Below are 26,631 nucleotides of genomic sequence, written 5' to 3'. Positions count from 1 at the left end.
AATCACTGGAAAACATGCTGTTGGCTGAAGTGGGCTGAGTGAGATTTTGAGTGCAACCTAAATAAAATAAATGATTACACAGTATTTATACTCCTTTTGTTCACACTAAATATGTAGCCTAGTACATACTCTGAGCCATGAAATGGGTACCATAAAACTTACATGATATGTAACATGGCCAAGTTAGTGCTGCTGTTGGAACCTTAGCAGATCTGTCATATACAAATGCAGAAGCTAGGTCATTTTCCATGACTTCAACAATGCTAAACTTAATACATATACAGCCTTTTCCAAAGGGTGAACAAATATTCTTACAAAATCCCTCTGAAGCAGCTACAGCCCCAATCCTGCAAACACTCAGGCACATGCTGCACTCTAAGCCTGTGGGTAATTTAAGTCAATTGAAATTAAAAGATATGCAAGTCTTTGCAAGAATGAGGGTGATGTATTCTTACCCACATTTTACAAATGGGGAAATGGAGACAGTGCCATTAAGTGACTTGTACAAATTCAGAGGGATAGTGCGTCATGGTCAGTGCTTGGATCCAGTTCTCTTAGCTCTACAGATGGTTTGCTGCTGGTCAGATTTACGCAGAACGAGCATGAATGCTGTTGGAGTGTATTCAAGAGATGAAACAAACCGTTCACCACCTCTTGTCAGCCCTCCTTCATTTATCCCCATCCTGTGGGAAGTTAAATGATTTTAAAAACAATAATTCAAGGCCTTTCCGCTGTGCTCCCTCAGTGGGTGTTAGTCTGCTAGTCCCAATGCTGCAGTGAGTTTGCTCTGCCACAGATGGTGCTTTCTGTCAGTCAATCAAAGGAAGTCAGTATGTGGCAGAGAGCTGAATCAGTGACACAGCTGGACTCATGCTAGGGCTGCACAACTGTAGGAGCAGAGACCTTTTTTTAAACATTGCTCTTCCCCTTCCATGTCCCCTCCACACAGGCCTGGTCAGACATTAGCCAGCTAATGGGCCACATGGAATTTGAGAGTAGAAGAGTGGTAGGTTGGGGACTAGATTTTGGAATCCAGTAGATAGCAACACAATAAGTGGGACAAGTCTGTGATAATAACAGGCATTCAGCATGGGACTGTGGCTTGATCCAGGACTGGGATTGCAGAAAGACAGCAGCAAAAGGTGAGGGACCAGAACAGATCTAATCCAAGTACTGGGGCCAATTGAAGTCAGTGAAATTATTTCTATTGACGCCAGTGTTTTTTAGCTTAGATGAGAATTCCACATTTCTGCTGGCATTAAATGCCAGATCTGCTTGGACAGCTTCTGCAAATGCCATGGGCTACTACCTCTAATAAAAAGCAACAAAGAGTCCTGTGGCACCTTATAGACTAACAGATGTATTGGAGCATAAGCTTTCGTGGGTGAATACCCACTTCTTCAGACGCATGCCTCTAATAACTCCACTTCAAAGTTAGAATGCCACACAGATGAATTAAGGATCTCTCTCTCGGTCTCATGGTGCTGCCGGTGATACCAGTCAGCTCTGTGTTCTTGGGGAACCAGGGCACAGTATCCAGCCTGTCTGACTAATGAAGGACATCCCCACCCCAGCCTCTGCTTGAACCAAAACCAATCAGAGGAAAGACTTACAGAAAGCAATGAAAAGGCAGTGGGAGACACACTTAAACCCCTCCTGACAAGGGTGATAGGATTAAGGCAACTCCCCATGCCTCATCGGCATCAAAGATGGGACAGGGAGGCATCGCCATTAGCATGCAGAATGGAGAACAGAGATTCCAACGCAAGAACTGCACTGAACTCTGGGACCAGAAAAGAAGGGAAGCACTGCATCATGGGGGATCTCTGCTCCAGATGTTAATGAACCTACACCTGCACACACCCAGCTCAGCAGTTATCAGGCCAATTCTAGTAATGAATCCTTGATTAATATCCAAAATACTGAAGCTGCCTAATTGCATTGTGAGCTCCCTTGAAGGAACACCACCCATAGCCAGGAATGATCAGTTCCTATTGTCTAGCCCAGTGTTTCCCAAACTTGGGACACCGCTTGTGTAGGGAAAGCCCCTGGTGGGCCGAGCCGGTTTGTTTACCTGCCGCGTCTGCAGGTCCAGCCGATAGCAGCTCGCACTGGCCGCGGTTCGCTGCTCCAGGCCAATGGGAGCTGCTGGAAGCGGCGCAGGCCAAGGGATGTACTGGCCGCCACTTCCAGCAGCTCCATTTGGCCTGGAGCAGCGAACCACAGCCAGTGGGAGCCGCGATCGGCCGGACCTGCGGACGCGGCAGGTAAACAAACCGGCCCAGCCCACCAGGGGCTTTCCCTACACAAGCGGCGTCCCAAGTTTGGGAAACACTGGTCTAGCCTAAAGAAAACCCTTGAGTCATCAGTTTACCCACAAACAAATCTAGTGTTCTCCCTTGAACCATTGTTGTTTCCCTAAAAAAAAAAAAACCCTCCCCACGCTCAAGTAAGTGTTCTGATGCCTGGATCCAAACCCTGCATCAGTTCCACTGGGACTTCATCTTCTCCTGACTGATCGTGCTGGGGGCTCTGTCTGTCTCTAGCACTCAGGACCCTGATCTACCACCATCACCTGGAAACCCCGACCAGTTCAAGCTTCATGGAGTGGTGAGACCCCAGCTCTCTCTCTGTTTACTTTTCTACCTGAGGTATAACTTTTTAACCCTGACTTGTTTGATCAGGTAGAGTTTTCTATATATGACTTTTGTAATCTTTTATAATGTAACTGTTATGTTTGTTTAGGCTCTCCTTGTGTGGCTATCACTATTATTCAATAAATTACCATAAAAGTTAAGCTGGTTGCATCCCTCCCTCTCTCTCTGAACTTTACTCTTTTGTGTTTTGGCTTCCCCATTTACTCTGCAGCAACGCTCCTCTTACCTAAGCTAAAGATCCCTGTAGTGCCCAAAAATACTGTGGGGTTTGCTCATCAAGTGGGTTACTACCCGAACAATTGTAACGTGAAAGTGGAGACAGGGACATGCTGAACCTGTGACGTAAGAGGGTGGCAGCTTGGAAGTGCTGCTTGACCCAGCCCACTGAGTCCAGGGAATATAAGGGGTCAGCTTGAGAGTGCTAATTGACCTGGTCCACTCAGACTTGCTCTGTTAAGGGGTGTGTGTGTGTGTGTGTGTGTGCGCGTGCACACGCACGCTCATCTGGTTCTGGGGCTGGAGGAACCCAGCCCTGGGGAAACTTAGGTCCTGCAGGATAGCTCCATTGGGAGGAGACTTGCAGAAGGGAGAAGTAGAGCTCCATATGAAAACACAAGTGACACAAGCAGTACATTGATAGAATTACAGAACCCCCCCAAGAAGAGTAACCCTAATAAATGAGCGTACCCCACCGTAACAGGCAAATCTGGTAACACTGGTGCAGACTCAAGACTACTGTGCATTTGATTTTATGATAAAGGCTGTGATAACAGGTAGAGGGCTAGAGTTGTGTTTTCTTTTAATGAAATTTAGATCCTGGAAAAATATAGCAAAAAAGTCTATATAAAGGCCAAAATTCAATTATCACATTCATATCTCCATGCATGTGGAGGATCAGCATCCCAAATAATTATTCATATATTCAGATTGGAATCAAATGGTCCGGTTTCTTTCTGTTCGTGTTTAATTGTTCTACTGAAAGGCATGTATCAATTTACACAAATGCCATTTCATTTCTTTAAAATGCAACCACCATTATAAATGATTACATTAAACATGCAGTTGAAAGATTTAAAAAATAAAAATAAAAAAAACTTGTTACTCACAGCTCATAGCATTAATACAGTACACTTTCTTCATTTGTCTCCTTGTTAATGAGCATAAGCTGAGTTTTAGTGTTACAAGACGCTTAGAAAATATAGGTCTGAACACTTGTTGGGTTAATCACCTCCAAACAGAAGATATTAGTAATTTCTTTAATTACAGTACAATTAATCAACCATAGAAAACTCAGGAAGAATTGGCTGGTTCCTATGGATTAGACTGCAGGAGTCCCAACAAATTTTAGCAATTTAGCCTGTAATTTGCAGTAATGCATTTCAACTTGAACTCCAGAACAAAAACCAAAGCTGTATAGCAGATGGTGAGGTTAATGTACTTTTATTTAATACAGCCAAAGCTGAAGTTTAGTGGGAACAAAATATTAACACTAAAGTAAACTTATCAAATGAAATCTTTTTATGAACTTACTATAATCAGTTTAAACCTGCTACAAAAACACACAGCTGCAAAGTCTCTTAAAAGCCCTGTGGTTTTGACTTTTATTCACCAAAGCAAGTTAGCTTGTGTAAACCATACTTTTTCCTCATTTTAGTTTTTTTAGGCATGGATTATTTTTTAATTCTGGAATATTAATACAATGACTAAGCAGTAATGTGCACTCTTTGCAAAGCAACTGAGCTATGTTTCTTGATTTGTTTTTCTTCATTTTTTAAATTAAGTTGTGACTTGTCATTAACATTAAGGTAAAAGATTCATCCAATTGATTTTACCAGTTAGCTTTTGTAAAATGCATCAGATTTAAGGACATCTATAAAGGAAGAATTTTTAAACAATCCTATGGTGCCTATTGAATACTGAGATTTGCATGAAGAGGAGGAGGAGGAGAATAGAAGTTAGGCATGAATGGAAACCGTGTCTTTCTAATGAAGAAAGGATATTAAAATTTACCCATGACACATGGAATAATTATTAACTTTGAGGGGCTTTGTAATGGGAGAGTTAATATATCACAACAAATAAAAATACTATCCTTCCGTTAATCTGACGTATAGTCTGCTTAATTCTTCTGGTAGCTCTGTAATTTACATCCAGCACTTAAATAGAAGTAGAGATGACACTTACTGCTACCAGGCTGACAAAGGGAAACTGGACTCTAACCAAAATCTATACATACAGGGGTGAAAAAAATGTAAGAATCGAGGAAGTTTCTTCCTTCAAATAAGTAGTTGGTGGTGAGGTAAAAGAACTCCTTAGTCACATCCTTAATCAGAAGGGATAGGGCTGTTAGAGACGCCTGGTCTACACTAGGAGTTTATCTCGAATTTAGCAGCGTTAAACCGAATTAACCCTGCACCCGTCCACATAACGAAAGCCCTTTACTTTGATATAAAGGGCTCTTAATATATCGATATCTGTACTCCTCCCCAACGAGGGGGGTAGCGCTGAAATCAGTATTGCCATTTCGGATTAGGGTTAGTGTGGCCGCAATTCGACGGCATTGGCATCCGGGAGCTATCCCACAGTGCACCATTGTGACCTCTCTGGACAGCAATCTGAACTCGGATGCACTGGCCAGGTAGACAGGAAAAGCCCCGCAAACTTTTGAATTACATTTCCTGTTTGCCCAGCATGCAGAGCACAGGTGACCATGCAGAGCTCATCAGCACAGGTAACCATGCAGTCCGAGAATCGAAAAAGAGCACCAGCATGGACCGTACGGGAGGTACTGGATCTGATCGCTATATGGGAAGAGGATTCAGTGCTAGCAGAACTACGTTCCAAAAGACGAAATGCCAAAACATTTGAAAAAAAATCTCCAAGGGCATGATGGAGAGAGGCCACAATAGGGACTCACTACAGTGCCGCGTGAAAGTTAAGGAGCTCAGACAAGCCTAATCAAAAAACAAAGGAGGCAAACGGTCGCTCCGGGTCAGAGCCGCAGACATGCCGCTTCTATGCTGAGCTGCATGCAGTTCTAGGGGGGGCCGCCACCACTACCCCACCTCTGACCGTGGATTCCGAGGCGGGGGTAATCTCATCCATGCTTGAGAATTCTGCGGATGGGGAAGAGGAGGAGGATGACGACGAGCTTGTGGAGAGCACACAGCACTCTGTTCTCCCCAACAGCCAGGATCTTTTTCTCAGCCTGACTGAAGCACCCTCCCAATCCCCAGACAATGAGGCCATGGAAGGGACCTCCGGTGAATGTACCTTTGTAAACATGGTTTAAAAGCAAGCGTTTTTTAATGATTAATTTGCCCTGAGGACTTGGGATGCATTCGCGGCCAGTACAGCTACTGGAAAAGTCTGTTAATGTGTCTGGGGATGGAGCGGAAATCCTCCAGGGACATCTCCATGAAGCTCTCCTGGAGGTACTCCAAAAGCCTTTGCAGAAGGTTTCTGGGCAGTGCAGCCTTATTCCGTCCTCCATGGTAAGCCACTTGACCAAGCCATGCTAGTAGCAAGTAATCTGGTATCATTGCATGACAAAGCCTGGCAGCGTATGGTCCCGGTGTTTGCCGGCATTCAAGCAACATCCGTTCTTTATCTCGCTGTGTTATCCTCAGGAGAGTGATATCGTTCATGGTAACCTGGTTGAAATACGGGAATTTAATTAAGGGGACAGAGGTGGCCATTCCTACTGGGCTGTTTGCCTGTGGCTGAAAAGAAATCCTTCCCTGCAGTTAGCCAAGCGGGGGGGGGGGGGGGGGAATCTTCCCTGATACCAGCCACGCGATGTGGGGAGGGATAAAGCGATCATCCCAGAGAATTGGATGTGGGGGGGGGTTAGTTTGGTTTCTGCTGCTGCACGTTAACAGGAAAACCGCAGCACTCAACGGGGTTTGCTTGGTATGTGGGAAAGGAGGGCACTGCTTGTAGGAAAGCTGCAGAAGCCGAAAGACAATGGCTTACCCGGGCCCAGAATCGGCGTTCCACGGCATGAACCTGCCCCATTAACAGCATGATCTCCAAAGCGCCGGGGCCCGCGGTTTGATAGAATTCCATGTCCATGTCCTTATCACTCTCGTCGCTGCGCTGCCGTAGCCTACTCCTCGTCGCCTGGTTTTGCAGGTTCTGGTTCAGCATAAACTGCACGATAACACGCGAGGTGTTTATAATGTTCATGACTGCTGTCTTGAGCTGAGCAGGCTCCATGCTTGCCGCGGTATGGCATCTACACTGTTCACCCAGGAAAAAGGCACGAAATGGTTGTCTGCCGTTGCTTTCCAGGAGGGAGGGAAGGATGTACCCAGAACCACCCGCGACAATGTTTTTGGCCCCATCAGGCATTGGGATCTCAAGCCAGAATTCCAATGGGTGGAGGATACTGCGGGAACTATGGGATAGCTATGGGATAGCTACCCACAGTGCAACGCTCCAGAAATCGACACTAGCCCTGGTACATGGACGCACACCGCCGAATTAATGTGCTTAGTGTGGCCGCATACATTCAACTTTATACCATCTGTTTTCAAAAACCGGTTTCTGTCAAATCGAAATAATCCCGTAGTGTAGACATACCCAGAGAAATACATTAGGTACAAATCCTGTAGTATCCTACATTAGACAAGTACACTCACACAGAGATTTACTTGTGGGTTCTCTGTTAAGCTATATTATAGAGTACTCTACCTTGACTTTCCACGGTGTCAGGTGTTCTCTTAACAAATCTCAGACACAGTCCAATGGCTGATTCTCACCTTGAATTTTCTAAGTACCTCCTGACCAGAGGTGCACTTTTCAGCTAATTCATTTATTTCTTGCTTTGAATAGTGTTACAGAACAGAATTTGCCTTATGCATTTCCTTGATGCTCTCGTCTCTTCCTGTTATGGAGGGGAAAGTGTCTCCACAGTCCAGAATGGGAGATTATTTGTATCATCATAGGTCCATGACTGGGATTTCTAAGCACAGGTCATCATGGTGCTATACAAACACAAAACAAACAGAAGGTCCGTGCCCCAAGGAGCTTACCAAACCTGTGCATTTCAATAAAATAAAGAGGCTGTTGGCTTAAAGATGGAACCATACTGTTTTGACCCTACCATTCAGCATGAGAAAGACAATAGTTGCACTGCAAGTTCCTTCAGTGTCTTATCCCAGGATGTCCGCTCTGTCAGTGCCCTTACAAGGCATACCAAGTTCACCTCCATAGGCATCAAGACCCTGCCATCCTTCCTGGATCTCTGGTTCCATTGGTGGCATGACACCATATTCACTGTTTATCTCTACAGTGATTGAACCCTAGCCTTGCCTGGACATCAGCTGAGCACTGCTTGCACACAGACCATGCTATCCACCATAGCAGCAGACAAGCCTTTGCCATCACAGATGTATTGCTTTATCATATGCTAAATGCAACCCACTACTCCTGATAGAGTGATGTGGTGCATCATTCCAGAACTGAGTGATAGATCATTCTGGAAGGAAGATGGAAACTTACTATATGTCTACACTGCAGGTGGCAGGGTTCTTCCCAGCATGGGTAGACAGACATATACAAGCTCTGCTTGAGCTAACATGCTAAAAATAACAGTGTAGCTGGGGGGAGCATGGGCAGCAACTCAGGCTACCTGCCTAAGTACAATCCTGCCTGGAGCCCCTGCGTAAATACTAGGGCAGCTAACCCTCCTAGTGCAGTGAAGACGTGCCCTTCCTGTTTATGCTTTAGAGCTGTTCAGACTGATTCTGCAATTTATTCTCATTGGAGATGATGAGACCAAGGTGAGTAAATGGAAGTTCCAATAGGAATACAATACTCCTGCAGTACTCCTTCCTAGGCAGTCATTTCCCATTTTTTATGTGTGCAATTGATTGTTATTGAATACAGGAACATTCCCAATAGGAAAGGGATTAGGAAAATTGAGACAAATTCAAAAACCAGGTGACAATCTGAAGTTTGGCAACACAGAACATTGTTCAAATAATCCCCACCAGAAGTCCCAAACATAGACTGTTTCCCCACATCCAATGTATATAGTCCTTAAAACTCCACTCTTCCTAGCTGGAACCCACACCAACCTATCTGCTGAGAGCCCTTCCACACTGCTTTCCAGTGTCCTCCACTACACTTAGGCTCTTTGTCAGCCCTATTCTGTTCAGCAAGCCACCCTAGCCAAAGTACATCTCCTCTGTTCCCAGGGGGAACCCCCACAGCATCTGCTAGAAAATCATTCTTACCAGGGAGCATTCCTCACTCCTGGGTCCAACTCTCTTGCTGGAAGAAGTGAGCAGATAAATCTCAGCTGCTCCCCTACCTTCAGCCCTTAGCTCCAGCTTAGGGGCAGCAAACAATTCCTGCTGCTGCTGTTCCTCCTCCTACCTTCAGCCCTCCCTAGCCCTGGCTCCAGGAAGCAACCCAGCAAACCCCTCTTATTGCTCTCCTTGCCTTCAGCCATCTTCTGGGAAATCACCTGCTACTTCCTTCCACAGTCCCCAGACCCCTAGTAGCTCTCACCTGCCCCTTCTGACTGTCCCACGCTGCTTTGATTCACTCCCAGCCCCTAGGTGCAGCCCTGCTCTCTTAATTGGCCAGACTGAGAAAACCTGTTCTGACACACGGCCTACTTCATTTATTGGGCCCAGCTAGACTGTAATCTGTGCATAGCAGTGTATTGGAATAGGAAAGGAGAACACAGACCTACCACTCATGCTTTTCCTTGTGTCTTATTCCAAGGTGCTGCGATGTGTGCATTGTCAGTGTTTTGTACAGCCTTGTTTTAGTCCAGTACTCAAATACTTTGTTTCTAACAATACATGCACTTCAGCGAGCTGGAATCTGTTAGTTACTGTGTTCCTATTGGCTAGAAGGGCCTGGCAACAGTAAAAGATAGGTTGTTTTATTCAGGTTCCTATGTCATGCCTCTCATCATAACCAAGTGCATGGATATGCTACTGTTATAGACTGCACCTCTCTTCAATTAGTCTGGTTTTAGCTACTGATGAAAGCATTCAGCTGATAGAAATGCTCTGGCTCCTAAGCTGGTGAGACTGGTCATTTGATCTTTTATCACTACTTGGAAACCTTTCTTTGTTTAGAAAAAGGTAAAGGCCACTTTGTGCCTTGCTCTTGGGTGGGTGCTCCAGGGGAAAGAATAGTTTAAGGGGAGTAGGGAGAAGGCAGGGCCATGTCTACTCTCTACCCCATGCACTTTGCAGAGCTAGTCAGATGCAGAAAAGACAGCATGCTATACCAAAAACTCTCATCCTCAAATCGCCAACACTCTCCATCTTCCCCCTCCACCATCTCCCCACATCTAAGTTCCATCTCTCAACCTTCTGGCTCCCTCCATGCCCTTTTGCATCTCTTCTCCCTTTTCTGCTTACCCACTGGTACTCCCTCTCCATCCAATTTTTAAAAGATTACATTTTCAATAGGTGTCTTATGATACTAGCAATATCTATGGTGTAAGCCCCACACCTTGAATAATATTGTTCATGTAGGAGTCTCTTCCAGTGTACTAGCTTGGGATACTGCATAGCTTGCCAAGTGTGTTGTCTTCTTGCTCCCTCTTCCCCCAACCTCATATTCCTTAGGGCTAATCAGTATTGTGCATCATATTAGCTCTTTATACTCTTTCTTCACTCACCTGTGTTGTTTTTTATATGTTCATTTACATTCTGTTTTCATCTGTAAAATGCACACTTCCTTTTATCAGTTTCCCTGCTGCACCATAAGTTTGACCACAATCATCTTTTTGACTTTTCCCATCCATTTAGCAGTTATCATCCAGGTAACACAGTAAGGCTACTCAGTAGAAATGCTGATACCTTGATGAATATCTGTTGGGTTAAGCAAACCACTACATGCCACTAGTGGAGTCAGCTCATACCCACTGACTTTTATATTTCAAACACCACTATAAATTTTCAGCACTGACTCCTGTAGCATAGCTCGTTGCAAACAAAGAGGAAAACAGTACCAGAGGCTCAAACCTCAGTATTATGACATACAGTGTTGATGGAAAGAGTTATACTCTGGGCAAATAATTTAACAACATGCTGTTTCAATGAAAGCCAACATGAGTAAAAATACTGTGCAACTTTTTACCAGCTCTCTAGGAAGAAGCATTGATGACAGGAACAGAAAAAGCTTCTAAAATTCCTTATGTGTTTGCTAACCTTGAAGAATCACTAACAGCTATGGAAAAACTATGGAAGATTCTCTTTGTAAAAATGTTGTAGAGGGAAGGGGGAGGGCTGTACATACGTATGTACACACACACACACACTCACTCACACGCACTAATTTTCCTCATTATAGAAAAATTCTTGTAACCTTTTTTGAACATCTCTACAGATGAAGCCAAGAGGAAAACTCAGAAAATGTATATTCAGTTCCTGGCTCTGCCACAGACTTCCTGTGGCTCTTAGACAAGGCAGTTAATCTTCCTGTACCCCAGTTCCCCACCAGTAAAATGGAGATAATGAAACTTCTCTACCTCTCAGGCAGCACTGGAGTGGTGCTGGCATGCTTGGAAATGGCATTCTGGCACGTTTGTGGGGGTGTGGGGGGGGAACTGGAACAACATCCTGTACTTTTGACAGGGTCACAAAGAAAGGGGGGCCTAGGCCCCATCCTGCCCAGCTCTGAGTGGAGACCTAGCAGCCACAGCCTACCCTCCTGGCCATGCCCAAGACAGCAACGCAGGGCGGCCCCGTGGCTAGGGACCCACTGCCCCTACCAGAGGTAATCTCCCCCCCTTCTCCCCCCCGCCCAAAGTAGGGAGCCCTTACTGGAGTTCTGAGTTCTGGCACTGTGGGATAGGAAAGGAGGGAAGGTGGCTTCAGGCCAGATGGTAGAGGCACTGGGCTCCAAGGCTTCCCCCTAAGCTCTTCAGACTGCTTCCTGCCATGGCTCTGGGGGCCTGGGCTCAGAATGTTCTAGTGCTTCCTTCTCTGGTGCAGGGGGAGATAGTTTCCAGCCCTGCGGACCCCCAGCACCCTATCCACATCCAGGCTGCAGACCCCCACCTCTTCGCTGCTGCCCACACAGATCATGGGGCTTGGGGAAGTGCCAGGGTTACCCCTTAGAGCCTGGCACTCTAGCAGGGACTCTCCCATTCAGCAGGGATGCAGGAGCCCCAGCCTGTTGCCTTCTGTGTGGGTGGCGGCTCTAGGGTGACCAGATAGAAAGTGTGAAAGATCGGGATGGGGGGGGGGCGGTAATCATAGAATCATAGAATCATAGAATATCAGGGTTGGAAGGGACCTCAGGAGGTCATCTAGTCCAACCCCCTGCTCAAAGCAGGACCAATTCCCAACTAAATCATCCCAGCCAGGGCTTTGTCAAGCCGGGCCTTAAAAACCTCCAAGGAAGGAGACTCCACCACCTCCCTAGGTAACGCATTCCAGTGCTTCACCACCCTCCTAGTGAAATAGTGTTTCCTAATATCCAATCTGGACCTCCCCCACTGCAACTTGAGACCACTGCTCCTTGTTCTGTCATCTGCCACCACTGAGAACAGCCGAGCTCCATCCTCTTTGGAACCCCCCTTCAGGTAGTTGAAGGCTGCTATCAAATCCCCTCTCATTCTTCTCTTCTGGAGACTAAACAATCCCAGTTCCTCAGCCTCTCCTCATAAGTCATGTGCTCCAGACCCCTAATCATTTTTGTTGCCCTTTAATAGGCGCCAATATAAGAAAAAGCCCCAAATTATCAGGACTGTCCCTATAAAATCAGGACATCTGGTCACCCTAGGCGGATCCCTGCCTGCAGGGCCACTCTATGCTGTTGTCTGAGGCATGGCTGGGACAGAAGGCGGCAGCTGCTGAGTCTCTGCTCAGAGCTGACCAAGGGAGAGGCCTGGGACCTCTGCCCTTCCTTCGTTGTACCCCCGTCCCTGCCTCCCCTATGGTCAGTGCTGCTGTCACCCCTTCTTGCCCCCCAGGTGTGGGGATGGGGAGGGATGTCCTTTACCACTGCACTGGGTGAAGAGTCCTGACAGAGGCCCCAGTGAACATGATGAACAGTGAACAGGCCTGCTGGCAGAGGTATAGTTCCACACATACTTGGTCCACTGGACCCATATCAACAAGGCTCCAGCAGAGAAGTGAGTTCCGACACTTCTTTTTTAGGACTTGAGCACTGTTCCCAGGGGTGTTATGAGGATAAATCCATTATTGTCTTTGAGGCACTCAGATACTCTGGGAGCCACTGGGGACTGAGAGTTGAAATCTGGCTTGGAAATAGTCCTCACTGGGGAGAACTGTTTTTGCTTGTTCTAGAGAAATCTGTTTTTTAGTTGACCGAGTTATGCTCCATGACGTTGCATACACAGCTTGTGCGGTAGATTTTTTTCACTAAGCAAGTAAGGCATGGAGCTAAGAAAAGATTTACATGGCTAGCTTAGCTGTATACTCAAAAGTCTACTCATACATAGTGAGAGTTCCTAAGGCATTTGTAAAGTGCTTGGGCAGATACCCCCCTCCTCCCACAGTCTCGCCTCTATGCTTTTATGGCTCCATTTTGCTGAAGCTCCTGTCAAAGAAACTACCACAAAAGGGAGGAAGATGGGTTCTTGTGGCCCTTGTAAGGAGCTGAGGGGGGCATTCCTGCACACTTGCTAAATTGCACAGGCAGAGGTCCTGCTCTGATACAGCTTTGGAGCTGCACAGCAACTAATGTTTGCAAGACAGTGGTTCTCTCCTGCTCACCTCCTAAAGTGCACAGAACAGGAGCTCTCTTCTCGTGAGCCAGGGCCTTGTGGTAGTCTCTAGCTAAATAGTTCCAGATGATGGAATTTACATATGTGCTATTGTTTTATTTGAAACATAGCATATGGTCGTGTAATTAAAGATTATATTAAAATGTATATGCACAGAGGATAGGACCTGACGTACAACCCTGATGTTTTCAATGTCATTTTGCTGTATGTAATCAAGAGAATGAAGAATTAGTATAAAAAGAATATCATCTCCCATTCTTTTAAATTACCAGGAATGCATCTGCATGCAGAATCTTTGTTTCTTAATCGTTGATCCAGCTGACCTTCCAATGTCACAAATAGAGAATTATAATATCATTATCATCTCCACTGCAACTAAATGACTTTACAAAAGGTGATGGCTTCAGGGCAAGAGTAAACAGTGGGAGCCAATGAACCCATCAGGAACAAACATTCTATATACATGCAAATGTCTGTACTATTAAGAATAGAAGACAGCTACAGAAAAAATATTATCAGTTAGCAGAATTGTCCACAAACAGAATGTATCTTTACAGTGTTTTCCACTTGGCACCAGTGCAGCTTTAGATATTTCAACAACAATAAAGGTGTCACCTGAAAAATATAAGGTCACACTCAGATTCATAGAAGCGCTCTTCTGGTTATTATATTGAAAACAAAATAAATATCATAGCATGATGAGACTTGAGCTGCAGACAGCTTTTCAAATGAAAAAACTTTAAACCCTGTCTCAAGGAATCTTCCTTTTCTCAGGAGCCTCTAAGCTCCCTCCCTGCTGTTGTAGTTCTGCTGTATTTTTCTTTATACCATCTGATATTACCAGACACTTGCTTTTATCAAGGTGGCTACTTTATCAAGACTTGCTTGACCAGTGTGCCTGCTGAAGTGGGACATCTCCCAAGGAGCCAGTTTAGTCTAATGATAGTGAATAAAAATGAATTCTGCTTAATTGGGGAAAAATAAATTCTGCTTAATGGGGACACATCCAACCAGTGCCAAGTGGATAAGTGGGGTTATCAAGGTGTTAAATACATGTGAAATTCTGAGCTCCCATCTTTTCATACAAAAATTGTCAAATGAACATAGAGAAAGAAAAAACAAAGATCAAATAAACATGATGGATTCATGCAATAGCATTAAGATCAGGATATTATTTTAATTTTTGGTTTTGGGGACTAATTTTTAAAACAGTGTCTTCTCTCTGAGTTGCCCTGGTTAAGTGGATTCTGCTGTATTTATGTTGCTCTACACACTAGTTATTAACTGGATCCTTTTACTTTATTTGCTGTCAAACTGTCATCACAGCAGCTCTCTTGTCTGTATGTGTTGCAGCAGTCTGTGCTATTCGCTACATATTAAATTGTAGCCGCACAAGCTGCCCTGAATAAGGAGTGGCATGTAGCTGTAACTGGTCCAGGAGTAACAATTTGTTTCCTGGTTTCCCCTTTCCTCCAAAGGTAACATAATGTTTTTCAGGGTGGAAGGAATCCTTGGAATGCAGCTCTGACCTATTAGCTGGCACTATTAAATGGAGGAAATGGAGGAAAGGCTCCACCCATTCCTGCCCCTCTGGAGAGAGTGGGGAGTAGCAGCCCCATGGTCTTAACGGTAATGCAGGTAACCCACACAAGGGATTAAGGGAATGTCTTATTCCCTCCTCCCCCGCAGTATCCTGGTGTGGGCATGTAGGGCAAGTAAGGCCATGTCTACACTACAAAATTATGTCGACCTAACTTACATTGGCATATGGCCATCACAGTTATTAAATCACTTGTGTGTATGCACACTTGGTTCCTTGTGTTGGCGATGTGTGTCCTCACCAGGAGCGCTTGTATCAATTTGTGTTGTCATTGTGAGGCATTGTGGGATGTCATAGAATCATAGGGTTGGAAGGGACCTCAGGAGGTCATCTAGTCCAATCCCCTGCTCAAAGCAAGACCTAATCCCCAACTAAATCAATGTCTCCTGAAAGCCAGTAACAATCGAAGTAAGCAAGCATAGTTGACACTGACACTGTGTCAACCTAACTACATCGATTGTGACTCTATGCCTCTTGGGGAGGTGGTGTTACTACATCAACGGAGAGAGGCACTTACGTCGGCAAGAGCCAAATGTAAATGAAGACACTTCCACAGCTAGTTTGATGCAAGGCAGCTTCATCGACCTAACCGTGTAGTGTAGACCAGGTCTAACAATCTTACTTGCTCTTTAAGCCATGAGTCCCCTAGTAGGTGATGACTGAGTGGGAGTGATGGAATGTAATTAGAATTTGCCTCTAGTCTTTGGGGTTTACCGGATGCTGTTGCTCTTCCTTGGTTTTATTGAATATAGAATCCTGAGCCTCTTGAACTTCACTTGAAGGAGAGAGGTTATGATTGAAAACATAGTCTGTTCTTGTATGGGCAACTGGGCTGAGATGAGGTCAGACCAACTTTCTCCTCACCTAGTAGCACAATGGACTCTTAAATCCAAACAAAAAGCCCATCCCTGAACAATCAATTCCTTTATGAAGGCTTGGGAAAACAGCTTTTGCTTATTTTTTTAATTCAGGATCTTGGTTATGCATCCTATGAGTCTTAACACTGTTATCCATAGATCTGGCAAATATCTTAATCCTATCTCAAATGGCATCCACTAGAAAGTCTATGATTAGCACAGAACAGGCCAGTTCCTGCCTGGCCATTTTCAATACTCTTTTAAACTACATTATTTCCAGATAAATCTTTTAGGCAAAGAAGGAGAACCCTGTAAACAGAAGAGTTACTGAGAATGGCCACCACACCTCTTCAAACTAACAGTTCTACTCCTTTCATAATGTACTCTCCATCTTTCTGCTGGAAGGATCAGAATGGAAGGCAGTTCTTTCTCAAAGGATATAAAATTCCTTAGAATATCTAGCTACATGAGAATTAATTTTAAGCACTTAGCCCCACCTTTTTCCTATGGCAATATTCACAGCTTGTTATTTTTTGGGTAAAGCATACTTACCATTGCTTTAACGTACCCCACACATCCACTATTCTCTGTTCCAGCTCACAGGCAGTAGGATATGGCCTTTCTCTTTTTTTTTTTAAGAGAGAGAGAGAGAGAGAGAGAGAGAGCCTGGGCATAGTTTTCTTTTAGTGAGGACGAGGCCAAATGTAATTAGGTGGTTTTTCTCCTCTTCATTAAAAAAAAGCCCCTTAAGGAAGTATCTTCTCACTCTGAATCTGTCTCTGAGGAGAGAGAAGGGAGAGGTCACATTTCTCCTCAGGAGAGTTGTGCTTTTATTTCATTGGTGTACACAAGAGTGCTGCTCTGTAGACCATTTATGTGGCCTGGTGGGGAAAGGGGAACTTATCCCTTGGTTTAAGTGACAGACTGGCTCCTTTGAAGACATTCCTTTGGCCTCCAGGAGGATTTTGTTAAAAGCTAATTTGGGGTTTCAGGTTTCCCATCAGTACTTACCTCCTTTCTCCCTGAAGACTTCCCTTTTTCAGATTTGCTGCTCACTGGTGGGCAGCCTGCCCTTTTGGAAGCTGGAGAAGGTGCACCTTGATCTCTTGGTTTAAGCCACTCCTTACATTTCAGGTTGAGGAAGCCAAGTCAAAGTTCTTCTGGCAGAGCTGACTGAAGGCGTAGAAGTAGCGCACAAGAAACATTTCCTTTTTCTTCAGCCATTTTGTCACCAATCAACAGAAAACATAATTGCTTTTGGGGAGAGTGCTGGTGGCACATCAACACAGAGAAGAGTCACAACTTATACTGGAGCTTTATGTGAAGATTGCAGCTGTGACATGTCAAATGGGAGAGTCTCTGCTTCTGTTTGACCATCTACCTCCAGTCCACACACCTGGAGAGGAGAAGCCCTTTAGCCCACATAGCGGAAGCACTAAGAGCACAGCTTTACCAACCCAGACACCATAAGTTCTCAAGGCTGGCCAGTTGAACCTGAACATTGTCCTTGATTGTTCATTTCAAAATAATTATGTCAAAAAATTGCACATGCATTTATTGCAGATGAGAACCTTGTATTCATGAAGAGAACTGTACATGCAAATAGATACTTACACATGGTGTTGCATAATTTGAGCATGCACATATGAGATTCACAGGTACAATAGAAGGGGGTACACATTTTGAAAAAATAGCTTAAGTACCCACATTTAGAAAAATGACCCCTTGGTCAAAATTGGCTCTCAGATACACATGTATAACAATTCTTGAAATGTAGATTCTGGATTTACACCAATATTGTAGAATTGTAGGACTGGAAGGGAGCTTGAAAGGTCATCTAGTCTAGTCCCCTGCACTCATGGCAGGACTAAGTATAACTGAGATCAGAATCTGGAACAAAGGAAATTGTTCTTATGTATATTCTGGAGCCAGAACTGAGCACTTAGTATCTTGTTTTCTCTGTTGACTTTAACAGAGTTTGTTTTTTCCAAGGCTTGTGAGTGAGAGTGGACAATGTCGAGAAACATTTAAAATATACAAACACATTTGCTTCCAGGTGTTTGTCTGGACTGAAACCTATTAAAATAAGGAAGAAATGTTATGCCTCTTCAAATCTTTTGCACACATTGAAGTAAAATGATACTTTGCTTGAAGGGCACGTTCTCCAGCTGAGTGTGCAAGCCACTAATGAATCTGAATGAAAGGTTGTTTCATTTTTATAGATCCAACTTCTTTAAAATTGTTATCCTGTTGCCACACAAGTCTTGATTACTTTGTGCTCAAAAAGCAGAGTGCAAGCTTTGTTAGCATGAATCCCTTTTCCTGAAATGCATTAAGCACTTTTACCCAGAATGTAAACAAACACTTCTGAGGGGCATTTGGAAAGAGTGTACAACTCCCAAAGTCAATTACTCAAATGGAGATTAGGATGAGTGAGCTCCAACAGAAGTCTAAAAAGACAAGAAACCCACCTAGAAAGGATGAGAAAGTTAAGGAGTTCAGGGAATCAACAGAACTATCAAAACATGTAACAAGTTATAGCACTCCAAAAACCAGATATCAAACCTCAACTAATTACATATTTACAGTAAAATTGTCCTCTTAGATGTACAAGTGAGTCAGTGTGAACATCATATTTGTGGCTTTACTCTAGAGGCCTGAATAGATAAATTAACTTTTCAGTAGAGTGTGATGTGTCTAATCAGCACTGGATCCTCCTGGAGGCTTGTTAGAGCTGGTCAGGAGTTCTTCAACTAATTATTGTTTTTTTTTTTCTCATCAGAAAATGCTGATTCATCAAAACCAAATCTTTTCTCAGGATAGGGTAAATTTTGACACATTTTTCAGCTCAGAAAAAAGTTTGTAAAAAGTTTTGAAATTGTAAAAATGTTTCAAATTGACATCAATGTGAAAAAGTCTGGTTTTCCCATTTGAAATGGCTTTTTGTTTTGAAATTTAAGCTAATTATAACAAAATAAAATGGTCAACATCTAAATGAAATGTTTCAAAATGATCAAAACAAAACATTTCAGTTGATCCAGACTGAATTTTTTTTTCCTTCAGATTTTCAATGTGTGAAAAATTTGCGATTTTGACTTTTGTCCCACTTTGGGACATGATATCCAAACTTTCACAGTATAAAAAAACATTTCCTTCCCAACTCTAATTCTTGTGCCAAACTCTGGATATAATGTTTTCAAAGGCTTGCTATCTAACCACCTTTTTCCACCTTCCTGATAATCTTATAGATATTGTATATTTTGCATGTGAGCTGTGAACAGACCTCATATACTCAAGAAAAAATAGGATCTCCTGTGCTCATAAAACAATTTTATTGTGTATGGAAATAAGTATTTATACATGCAATTGCACAATTTGTGGGTGAAAACACAAGGTTTGTATGTACAACAGAAGTGTATACATGCAAATGTTGTAACTTCACCCACCTTAGCAAGTTTTCATCAACTTCAAATTTTCTTCATCACATAAAAAATAGCCATATCTAATTTAATGTATTTTTCACAAATACATGAATTAGGCTTCTTGCAAAGCATTTTTTCCACTTCAAAGTTTCGTTCCTCAAACTAGCTGAAGCTCTAAAGTGCCACCAAATGTTGGCAAGACTCAAAGCATGTTTCACACACAGGTTGCAGCCACTCATTTCTCATCCAATAACTCCCACTGAAGTGGTTTGAAAGGGATATGACCAGATCAAACCTTGTGTTCTCAGAATGAATCAGGAATGCTTAGCTGCTACTTCTCAAAATATATTTGTCTGTATTTTCAACATGGGTAGCATACTCTGATCAAATATTGTACACTTCTTTGAAGGACAACATAACAGCCCTATACCAGAGCAACTGTAATGTCACTGTAAATACTGACCCGGTCACTCTGTGCATCTCAGATAAAGACTCCAAACAATTATGTTTGGTTAAATATTAGGAAACAATTTTATCCAACAAGTTAAAATTCTCAGCAGTAAATCGCACCCAGGGTTGTCCCATTTTCCTTCAACATAACAGCCTTCCAAGATCAAAATAAACTCCCTAGTCAAATACACTTCAGCTTCACCAGATGAAATTTCCAGCTAATCCCTTTTACTGTGGAAAGAAGTGGGCTCCAGTGAGATGGTGCTTTAAATGTGTGTGTGAGATAGTAAAACTAGTCTTCATGTTTTAACACACACCACAAAACACTTACTCCCCATTCATGTTAGGATAAAAGGCCAGCACAAAGCACTAAACCATAACTGGCTCCCACAATCATAACTGACTGCTCCGTAAAGTGGAAACCAAGACAGCATGAAAACTATGGCACAACAAATGTGAATGTCACAAAAGGCACTACCATAATATGTTATCATCTGAACACAATGCCATAAAAAACCCATACGACACCTACCACATACTCTACGGGAAAGTGAAAGACACAAACTACATGGCCAGCCTGCTGTCAGGGAAAATTCCTAACTGATTGCAAAATGGACTGTCAGCAATAACTCTGGGTACACTATTAAGTGCTAATTCAACTATTTACAGCATTGCCCAGGGAACAGTTGTACCATCTCTTACCGTGACCAGATGACTGATGAGCAGAAAAAGGAGACAGGGCAAGCTTGATTTTGTACCAACAGGGAGCAGGAATGTGCTGCCAAGGCCAACAGAAATTTATATTCAATATTGCTATGCCTATATGTGCAGCACATATGGGATAAAATCTATTCACCCAGGAGGGCCTACTCAATCCCCGGCGAATTGCAGAAGTAACTCTTTAACCTTCTGGAGATTACAGTGGGAGGGGAGTGAAGCATTGTGCTAGCTCCAGTGGGACATCCATAAAGGCAACAAGCAGGATACAAGCACAGAAATCCATGTAACTCCCATCCCTTCCCATATGCCTGTCTAAGCCAATCAGCAGCCCAGAAATAATTCATCTTTGGTGCCAATCTTCTAGGGATATGCCAAAGCATGATCAGCATTCAGGCAGTGATATGTATTATAATGGTTCCATAGATATTGCTGTGGTTCGGAATTACCAGAGGATAGTTTATATTGTCAATGGAGTGTCTGAGATGATGTACACAGAAATGGTACTGTTTCCATCCGGACATCTTATTAGGTACAACGTGGTCACAAGCCTGACACAATGTCAATGGAAGGATTTTTTTTTATGGGAATGGCTCACATTCTTGTATTGACATCAAAACAATAAGGCACTATAAAGACAATGCAAGAGTCATTAATGTAAATAACAGTTGGTTTGTTTGCTTTTCATAAATATGTCTAACCACTTTGCTTGTTTTCTATGCTTTGTGAATTAATACATTGAATATAAACATATTGCTAAGGTTTTTACTCAAACCACCAATAACATGGAAATCAAAAGCTAGGTGTACCAACAGGCTGTTCCTAGGTACTGTGCAGCACATGCGGGATAAAATTCACTCATCTAGGAGGGCCTACCCAAGGTCCTGTGCATTGCAGAAGTAACTCCTTACCCTTCCGGAGGCTGAAGTGGGAGGGGAGTGAAGCATTGTGCTAGCTCCAAGCAGGCTATATGGTATTGGGTGAGGATTAAGGGAGAGGCTAATGGAGCTGAGACTTAGGGTATGTCTTCACTACCCGCTGGATCGGCGGGTAGTAATCGATCTATCGGGGATCGATTTATCGCATCTCGTCTAGACGCGATAAATCGATCCCCGAACGCACTCCCCGTCGACTCCGGAACTCCACCAGAGTGATAGGCGGTAGCGGAGTTGATGGGGGAGCCGCGGCCGTCAATCCCGCGCTGTGAGGACCCGAGGTAAATCGATCTAAGATACGTCGACTTCAGCTACGCTATTCACGTAGCTGAAGTTGCGTATCTTAGATCGATTCCCCCCCCAGTGTAGACCAGCCCTAAATAGAGTCAGTGGCCTAAAACTTGCCATTAGGGTATATCTGTGCAACAACCACTATCACAGCATATGGTTTGCAGCAGGGGCTGCATTAGGGTTGCTTTCCTGAGGGCTGTCGAGTGAATTCCAAGGCTCAGTTAATCCCCCCACAAAGCCCAGTCACTAAGGCTGTGTGGGGAGAGTGCTGAATTTCACCTATGGTGCACAGAACACAGTGAGCAAAGAGGTGTGTGTTTGCCTTCTTTGATCTGTTCTTAACTTGAGAGGAAAGCTTACCATTATTTTAGTACAATTATTGTAACCACGTTTCAGAAGTGATATTATGCTTACACTATTATTTCTTCCAATGGATTAAAAAACATCTCCAGAGACCAAAAGAAAGTAAAAGGATTGTTTATAAATAAAGAGAAATAGCCACTCAGCACATCCAGGGTAATTCTATATAAAGAGTTTCGATGGTCTGTATTGAGCTTAATGACTTTTTCTGCCAAGAATGTCTGATGACATGATTTGCACTAAATACACCATTCTGCAAAATCCTACTTAGGCAAAAGTTCATCTTCCAATGAAGGCATGTATTCAAGAAAACTAGATGACAACCAATTTTTCATGTTTCATTGTTCTTGCCTTTGAGCTTCTAGGTGATGTTTTTTTATAGCATCACCTAACAAAAGAAACAGGTCAAAGACAATTCAAGAAGTTCAGGAACTAACAATAGTTGATCCACCAAGTAACAGCAATCACAGTGTAATTCAGTTCAACTTCCTTTGGGCAGGGAATATATCAAAAAATAGCTATAAACTGCTTTATTAAAATCAAAAGAGGAAACAAAACTCTAAACTTTATAAATCTGAATTAAAAAAGGAAGCAGCAGCAGTTAGTAAAACAGGACATTTAAATTCAAAAGTGAAGAAATTAAAATCTTAACACTCAGCACAAAGGCTACTTAAGCACTTTGTGATACAGCCACTGATGGTATGCATCCCCCTAAACAAAAAAGGAAATATGAAGGAGGCAAGGAAAAATCTATTATGGTTAAATGGTACAGTCCAATTGGTTATTCAAGCCAAACATCTTCAGAAAATGGAAATCCAATCCTACTCAAACCATTAGAAAGAGGCATAGTTCATGGTAGGTGAAATTTAAGATGGAAATTAGGAAGTAGAAATTTGAAGAGCAAATAGCCAACAAATAAATTCTTCAGGTAAAATTGTGGCCCCACTGAAGCCAATGGGAGTTTGGCCATTGCCTTAAATGGATCCAGGATTTCACCCTATAAGTATATCAGAAGCTGGAAAAGTTTGAGAAAATTGTTGGTTCTGGAAACCCATTATGGAGTAAAGGGAACAATTAAAGAAGCTAAGAACATTTCAGATACACAAAATTTACTTCTTTTCATCAATTTTCCCCACAGGGGATGTTGAGAAGATACCTGCTCTTTGCAGGTAAAAATACTGAGGCTGTATCACAGACAGTGGTGTCAGAAGAAGAAGTGCTGGAACAAACTGATAAATTAAAAACCAACAAGTCACTGGGCCTGGCAGGTATACTGCCAATAGTTCTGAAGGGACTTAGAAATGAAATAGCTGAGTTGCTAACAAAAGTATATACTATTTCATGTGTCATGATTATTCAAAAAGACTGGAAGGTAATACATTTTGTACATCATTTTTAAAAAGGCACTGGTATGCTCCTGGGACTTACAGTCCAGTCAGCCTTACTTTTGTACATAGGTGCTGACTCTATGGGTGCTCCTGGGCTGGAGCACCCACCGCAGCCAGCTCCCCACCTACCCCCTAGCGGCTGCCATCCACCACAATCATCTATTTTGCGGTGTGCAGGAGGCTCTGGGGGGGGGAGGAGGAGCAGGGATGGGGCACACTCGGGGAGGGGGCGGAACTGGGCAGGAAGAGGCAGGGCAGGGTGGAGCGGAGACAGGAAGAAGTGGGGTGGGGCTGGGGGCTTGGGAGAACGGATGGGGTGGGGCTGGGGTGGAGCTAGGGTGGAACGGGGGCAAGAAGAGGTGAGGTAAGGGTGGGAGTTTGGGGGAAGAGGTCAGAGGGGGCAGGACCGGGGCGAAGCCGGGGGTTGAGCACCCCCAAGGCCGAAAGGAAGCCAGCACCTGTGCTTTTGTACTTTGTAAACTCATTGAAATAATAATTAAAAATAGAATTACATGATAGAGAGGTTGTGTAAAAGAAAACCATGCCTCTCAATTCCCAAATTCTTTGAGTGTGCTAGTATTAAAAATGTATCAAAGAAAACTGGTTGCTATAAATTATTTGAATGTTCAAAAAGTCTTTGATAAAGACAACAACAAGAGGCTGTTAAGGAAACTAAGCAGTCCTGGAATGAGACTAAAAGGTGCTCTGTTTGGGCTGAAATTTCCCACCCTGGGTGTCTGCCTCAGGTTGTACTCTTTTTTTTTATTTAAATAAGACTACATCTGAAAACAAGATTACGGAAAAATACAATGTTTTGCCTATGTCAAAAAATACTTACTATTGTTACAATGAGAAGCTCTAGCGCCTCCATGCCTTGGAGTAATTGAAATTTGGCATGGGAATTGCCCTGATGTCAGAAATATACATTTTGCAGTTCCCATGCTAATCCACCCACATTTGGTCAAGTTATAAGCATTTGATAAATCTCACTTCATACATGCTCTGTAGAGACTTGTTAAAGTTTGGCCATGAAATTCTCCAACGATATTGTCTGTATTGTGCATGCTGAAGCCAACGGCTGCAGGGAATGAGCAGGCCTTTTGATGCAATTAGTACTCCTGACTGCTGTGCACCACTGTGGGGCAGGGGCACAGAAACTAAGAGCAGAGGGACTGCCTCTCTTGTGCTCTCCATGCCATCTGCTGGTGCTGACGCAAAGTGGAGGCGAGAGCTGTCTGATTCAAATGCAAAGAGGACCAGAGTAATGACTTCTTGAGGTTCTTCCAAGCCCTACATATCTGTAATTCTATGAAGAGTGGGACATGGGAGAAGGGTGGCAGATGGAGTAAATGTGGACAAGGAGCCTTGGAGGGAGACTAGGAGTTTAGGGAGGGGAGGGGAAAGAGGTGTAGGGAAAGGAAAATTGAAATTGGATGAGGAGCATGGGGGGGGGAGGCTAGGACTAGTGGTGGCTGGGGAAGACTGTGTTTGGATGAAGAATACAGGTTGGGAAGATGGGGATGACTGGACAACGAAACTGCAACTGGCATAAGGAATCCAGGTTTGCAGGATGTGGAAAATATGGGACTGGTTGGACCTGGGATGAAGAGCGTCTGGGGGTGGAGACTGAGACTGACTAGCCTAAAGAGATTGGGACCAGGCTTGGAAGAAGGAGCTGGGAGTAGGGGAGGAGTGGGACAGGTTGAGGGGAACAGGGCAGAAGGGTCTGTGCCCACTAGAACACACTCCCCTCCAGAGCCTGGAATGGAACCTAAGAATCCTGAGTCTTCAATATTCCTCTGCTGTCACTGAATATCTGTGAAACTCACTGGCAAAACGTGTCTCATCTCCCTCTGCTGGCTGGCCCCCACAGAGGATGACAGCTATCATGGAGGATGATACTACTACTATCAGTTATTCCTTTAGCTCAGGTGGCAGAGGTCTGTGCATTGAATCTAAAGATTCCAAACCTGAAGATGAACAATGTTGGTGTCAATATGATGCCACATAATGGAATTCCTATGTTTTCAGTTTGCTTTTCTAAAAAGTTAGGAAATTGCACACACAAAACTATATTAAAAGAACACTAAGGTGGTACAGTCAAGAACTCAACAGTAAATGCCAGAATTAAGCTTACCTGTGTGTATGCATTAGGATATAGTCTGTAATTACATGATCACATATTATTTTTTCCATAGGAATCCTGCCTCATTCAGTGCATAGCATTGATGATTTTCTGGGGGTGAATCAGATTGATGCAATGAAGAAGGCTCTTGTCTGTAGGTGCTCTGCCTCATCTGTTGCCAAAGTTGGAAGGTGTGTACTGAATGAAGCAAGGATTGTAGGAAGAGAAGGGATGGTCTCATGATAATAGCAGCTGAATTCTGTCCTGTAGAAATGGATTGCATTCCTGCATCTGGCACAGAGTTCCTATGTGAAGTTAGACAAGGTACTTAAACTAGCTTTTTCAGAGATGATCACTAATTGTGTGGTCCTCATTTTCTCGGTGTCCAAACTGAGACTCTAGAGTCTGATTTGAAGAAATGCTGAGTTCTGATAGCTGCAACTGAAGTCAATGGGAGCTCTTCTCTGAACATATAAAATATTATATAATGCTAAGTACTCTGAAAAAATCAGCCCTGAGGCATCTCAGTTTAATGAACCCTTTTGACCTTAATTTGTCCATGCCACAGTTCCCCATCTGTAAAATGGGACTAATAATATCATCTCACATCACAGGAGTATTGTGAATATAAATCCACCAATATTTGTGAAGCACTCTGATACTATAATGATGGGCACTATAGAAAGGCCCATGAAGAAATTAATAATTCTGTATTTAGAACAGGGTTTGAACTGTGTGCAGTAAATAAGGCCTAGGGTCACACATTGAGCAATGAGGATAAAACAAAATACTGAATAGCTGCTCATTCAGTGATCACTGTCCATCCAGTACTGAAGAAGGGAGGGAGTCCTATGGAAAAAAATGTGTGATCATATAATTAAAGAACTGTATCATCATGCATATACATAATGGGGCTGAATTAAGGTCACACAGGGTAACTTTATTTGTGGCATACCAAAACACTTCAGTGCTTGACTTTTGCAACCCTAACATACTTATAATGTAGTTTTCTGTGTTTAATAAATATATAGATTAGATACACAGACAGTGTGATCATAGATTAGAAAACTGGCTAATACACAGAAAACAAAATGTAATGA

The sequence above is a fragment of the Emys orbicularis genome, chromosome 3, assembly GCF_028017835.1.
Source record: "Emys orbicularis isolate rEmyOrb1 chromosome 3, rEmyOrb1.hap1, whole genome shotgun sequence".
In the NCBI taxonomy this organism is placed as follows: domain Eukaryota; kingdom Metazoa; phylum Chordata; order Testudines; family Emydidae; genus Emys; species Emys orbicularis.
Note: the sequence above shows the minus strand (reverse complement) of the source record.